Source organism: Protobothrops mucrosquamatus, unplaced genomic scaffold (genome assembly GCF_001527695.2).
Source record: "Protobothrops mucrosquamatus isolate PMUCROS unplaced genomic scaffold, P.Mucros_1.0 scaffold6893, whole genome shotgun sequence".
Lineage (NCBI taxonomy): Eukaryota > Metazoa > Chordata > Lepidosauria > Squamata > Viperidae > Protobothrops > Protobothrops mucrosquamatus.
Window position 1 is genome coordinate 7976 of NW_015392706.1, and position 5751 is coordinate 13726.

Consider the following 5751-nt stretch of genomic DNA (forward strand, 5'->3'; position numbering starts at 1 on the left):
CTGGTCTCCACCGCCAGGCCGCCAGAGTACTTCCAGGCCGCCCTTCTAAGCCACGAAAACGGGCCGAAGGTAAGCCGAACGCCAGGCCGTCCGGCCCACCGGAACAGGCCCGCGCCCGGCCGGGGAGCCGAATAATATAGTCCGGACCAGGCCTCCACCACCGGGCCGCCCAAGATCTTCCTGGCCGGAGTTCCTCCCGCCCCAGGACACTGCAACCAGGACACTCCCGCCCCAGGACACTGCAACCATCATAAATATGAGTTGCCAACCACCTGAATTCTGATCATATGATCATGGGAATGCTGCAATGGTCATATATGTGAAAAATGGTCATAAGTTACTTGTTCAGTGCCATTTTAACTTTGAACAGTCACTAAATGAACTGCTTTAAGTCGAAGACTACCTGTACCTAATCGATGATCACACCCAGAGGCATCATGTAAGGCATTGGAAGGACAAGGCACTGAGCCTGTGGTATCTCATAAAGCAGTCTTCAACTTATTCTTCCCCTCATCAATATCAACTGATATTGGAGAAAGGAGAAGAAGCACTGCAACTTCATGTCTCCCACTTTCAATCCTCATAGTTAATCCAGAAAGATACTATGAAAATATTGAAAGATGTCAAGAAGAATCAGGACATCCTGGCACTGACAGGGGTTACCAACAAGTATAACAAATGTTGTCTCTCTACTTTGCCTGGGCCTGAAACCTGACTGAAGCAGGCCCAGATAATCTGATAATGTCAGTATCTTTTAAAGTTGCAACTTGATCACCTTTTCAACAACTTTCCTAGATAGGAAGAATGAAGACTGGGCTACAATTGTCTGCCACTATAGGGTCCAGTTTTTTCAGGTAGTATACACTCAGGTAGTATACACTATCATCAAGTTAGGCAAAAGCATCCTCTCATTCAAGGATGAATTCACCATTCATGTATCCAACCAAAAGGGAACTAGATTTAACAGGCAACTAGGTTAACAGTCCCAAAAGCCATGTTCTCTTCCTCAGCTGTCATAGGATTAAGCATTCCCAAACAACAGGACAAGGCCATGCTTCAGCAAATGTCACCAGACTGCCCAGTCAGATTCTAACTCAAGATCCCTTTCTTGCCTAGTAATTTTCAATAGGCCCAACCTCTTTCTGGTGGTGGGTGGGTAAGACAGCACCAGCAACCCCAAAACAATCAGTCTGACCATGACACAGGACTGATAGAGCCTTCAGATCATGTTATAATTACCCTGTGATAAAAACTAGATCTAACACCTGATTATTTCTGTATATTACATCCTTTAATGATTTGGATCAGGTTCATGCTTGCTAGGGTGGCCCTGAACTATATATGAGCAGGTAAAGTCTTCAAAGCTATCATTTTTGGAGATTCCACTACTAATCCAAAGACAGTGTGAAGTAGCACAGGCTATGCAGCAGTAACAAACTCACTACTCCCTAAAGCCCAACTACAATCACCCTCTCTCCACCATCACTTTTACCTTCTCACACTTACCCATTCCCTTTCCCAGGTCTTGGGAAGCAGCTAACACAACTATCCACATAACAGCCAAACATCCTCAACTGTCAATTTCACAGCATCTCCCCAAAGTGCTTCAGCCTTGCTGCACTGAGCAGCTGAAAGAGAGTTGCATAGCTATGTTAGGATTAGGGGATATCCAATGACGTTCACTTGAAGGATAAGCAAACAAATAAAAGGAAGCACTTTTTCACATAGCTTATAATCAGTCTGCATATCTGCATAATTCATTATCACATAACAATAGTCACTGGAAGTTTTTAAAAGAATATTGAATAAATTCACAGAGAACATGCCTACTAGGGTTAATAATCTTAAAGATTCAGTTTACTTCCAGATTTGGGATGTTCCCATATATAAGGTATAAGGGAACAATGGTAGGAAGGGAGTATATATCCCTCTTCTGTTTGTAAGAACAACAGGGACATTTGGGTTTATATTGAGAATGAAAATGTTGGATTAAAATGAGCCTTAGACTGATCTGCATAATAGTTAGCTTTTAATGAACATCACAGATGCTAAAAAAGCCCCTTTGCTTTAGTTCTATGGGGAGGGTAAGTTATGAACTGCTGAGTGAAAATGATCAGGATCATTCTCAAGGACACCAGCTCCTCATATATCCTTGCTGACTAGCAGCAATCAATTTAGGCTATGCAGTTTGTACATGAATTGTTTTTATGCCTCCATAGGTATGGTAGAGATGAACAACAGTCAAGAGCTGGCCACTAACAAGGGCCTAATTAGACTCTTGAAAAGAAAATAGATGAGAGTTCAATAGATAAGGCAGGGTTCAAGAGATAGGACTCGCATATCCAATAAAAACAGCAATAAAATAAAGAATTACACTGAAATTATTCTCCAGGGAATTCAATATTATCACTTTCCATAAAGAGATAGTTCAGCAAATAAATAAGTTTAAAAACACACAGTGTAAATATCTCAACTTCAGATAATTTTAAATTTTATTTATTAATCAAATGTATAGAGCTGCCCATCTCACAAGACGTAACTTTGAGTGACATACAATAGTCAGTAGAAAAGAATACAAATATAAAAGTAGACATTTAAAAAGAGAAAATCAGTATTATAATGATTACATGAAAATTATATTAAGTACCATCAATATAATCCTTCTCTTGGACAAAGCATCCAATTAATATTAGACATGAAAATGCACTTTGCAAGCTTAGCTCGCAAAAACTTTGCATAAATGTATCCAAAGTCATCAAAGAAATTGTTGGTTCCTTTCCTTACTATAGCAAATTATTTTTAACTTCTAAAACTTCAGTGAACAATATTACTATAAAAGGAACTCTTATCTTTGTCTCACTAAATAAAAACAAAGGAACACAGACATCATTTATAATACTAATTAAACTACTTTAAAAAACATAAGAGCAATATATATATATATATAATCAAATCAAATCAAATCAAACAGTTACATAAATGTACTAAAGTAACATAGTTTCTTATTTATTAAATTTATATGACGACCATGTCCCTGATAAGGCAACTTACAAACAGTAAAAAGATAAATATAAAAACAATTATTTTTTAAAAAAATTATATAAAATCTAGAACTAAGGAAATGGATGGCACAGGGATGAGATTTTTGTATCCCATCAACCACTTCCAGTGGTGAGGAACACCCAAGCCAACTGGAAAAGTCAAGTTTTAATATCCTTCCAGAAGACCAAACAGATAAAAGCAGCTCTCACCTCTTTAAACCTTATTTAATTATTTATATAATTATCCTATACTATATTTATAATTAGAAAAATATATTTAAGTACCTGTCTGCAGTTTTAAGTGATTTATAGCATCTGTAATTTCTTTCACTACTCTGAGACTTCTTCCTATGCTTTCGGCTATTTGTAGTCTTTTCTTTTCCTTTATCATCCTCTTCAGAATAAGCAGCTTGTTTTGAGTGCTTCATCTTTTAAAAGAAAATCTATCAAGATAAAAGTGTTACATGCTCGTTTATTTAAAACAAATTAAAAGCACAACCTTAAATATTAAGTCAAAAAGGACTGCTATTATTTCAATAGGAGTTGATTTTACTTTAATATGGCAAATGAAGGTAAGGTTATATTCTAATTTCAATTTAGTGGAAATAAACCTCATTACAAAGTGAGACTTACTTCAGAGTTACTATAAAAAGAGCAGTTTACAAAAAATATTTAAGTCTGTAAAAACAGAACCATTTATTTAAATTCAAGAGAATTTCTGCCCATTTGTTGTATTCCCTCCCATTCCTCATTACTTGAACCCAATATGCTACTTATCAAGACAAAGAAAATAAATAAATATCCAGAATATTTTAGGTTAGATTGTCTTGAAATGATTGCTAGGGCAGACTGGGGCTGGAAACTTAATCCCTTCAAATCCCTTTCTCTACAATCTCTTCACTCTGCAAGTTGTAACATGGGGGAGGGGGAAAACAACCATTCATGAGGGCAATCTCTCTTTGGCTGACCTTTCTCCCATATCCCCTGCAGATTAGAAAAACTGGAGAGGAAAAAATTTCAAGAGAGTAAATTCTTGTTTGCTCTTCTACACATTGAAAGCAATATGATCACACTGGCAATGAGAAAGGGTATAGTAAACTGTATGTATGGCACATCCCTGGCTCCCAGCCCTGGACTGCAGACATGATCACATTGCTTTTGATGCATATAAGATATTAAGCAGGGAACTCAAGGATTCTGAAGAGCGGGCAGTGATTAGAAGACAAACCAAACCAAAGGGGAAAGGTTCAGGCAAAGGAGAGACTTACAGAAATCACTTGCTTTTTTCCCTCCCTTTCCTTTGCAAAGAGCAGAGATCGGAGAGGAAGGGATTGCAAGAGAGTAAGCTCCCTGTGTGATCATATTGCTTTCAATGTGCATAAGAGTAATCAGTTTAGTAGTCCAGGAGTATTAAATTTTGAATAAACATGTAAATTTCAGGTTTACTCTCAGACAAACAATTTTAGAGGCTGATTGCATTCTTGCTCTCTCCTAAATAAAAACAACCTTCAGGATTACTAACACTTTACAATTTACCATCACTATTTAGATCTCTATAGAGAATTCTACAAGGCTATCTTCTCATGAGCAGGTTAAGACTTCCAAAATGTCCAGGACCAGGCACTAGTACCAGAAGTCATGCCTATAGGTAGGTACATATCTACCGTAATAGGCATGAAAGAGGCTGATGACATTCAAACATTGTTAAAGCTATGGTTTATGAATAAACCATGATGGCTGTGTTTGCAGAACCTGCTAAATCAACAGGAACTGTATCCTACTAAGGTTTGCTGCAATGTGAAAACTCACTAAAAATCAATGTTGTCTTGCTCCTACTGTATGTCTCAACTACCTTTTGTTAAAGAGGATGCTCGGCTTAAACTGGGAAAGAGAGGAGCAACAGGCATCCCTGACAATACAATGCAACGAACAATATTAATACTGTGGCTTCTGCAGCATTAAGTGCAACGATGCTCCTTTTTAACCTTTCTATTACGATGTTTCTTGTAGATCTATTTTATTGGCAATTAGTGAAGTGCCAAAACAAAAGAGGGGTGCATCTCTATCTCAATACTATCTCGATATTACACTCACTCGGCTGTGATTATTCGAGGCTGATTATTTGTTATGCAGTCAAAAATTCGACTCTCTCTCCTCCACACAGAGATGTAGTACATAACTTCCACACGCCCAGTCCCATATTTATTTAGTCATCTCCAGATAAGACTGGAAAAACGGATTTCTACTCGTGGGATCGCTGCTGAGATACAATGTGGACCATACCAGTATATCTAACGAGCTAAATTTAAGTCACGTCGTTTGCTATTCTTTTAACGTAAAACTGCAATAATTAACCTCAGGAAAAGTATCGCGTTGGGGGGGGGGAGAGAACCTCTTTTGTTGCTATTCAAGTACCTCGGGGGAGAAAAAAGAAAATTTGAAATTATAGCAACTTTATCGTCGATTTGCTGTCCTCCTCATTACCCCAACCCAGGGGTAGGCAACCTCGGCTCTTTTATGACTCATGGACTTCAACTCCCAGAATTCCTGAGTCAGCATAGCTGAGTCAGCATAGTTGAAGTCCATGAGTCATAAAAGAGCCGAGGTTGCCTACCCCTGCCCCAACCGGAACATTAATGCTTTCTTCCCAACCCGGGAGATGGGTCACAAAGACGCTCCACTTCACACCTACCTTTTTTCCTCTCCACAA

The 5751-nt window shown here is 38.3% G+C and overlaps 1 long non-coding RNA gene across 1 annotated transcript in view; it reads right to left on the reverse strand.

Annotated features, from left to right (window-relative positions):
* The window catches only part of LOC107300396, an 11378-nt gene extending 7955 nt beyond the window's left edge, over window positions 1–3423 (reverse strand). The window contains exon 1 of the long non-coding RNA XR_001549213.1: window positions 3327–3423. This is a non-coding gene — a long non-coding RNA (uncharacterized LOC107300396). The remainder of the gene's footprint in view (window positions 1–3326) is intronic.
* Window positions 3424–5751: the final 2328 nt, after the last annotated feature.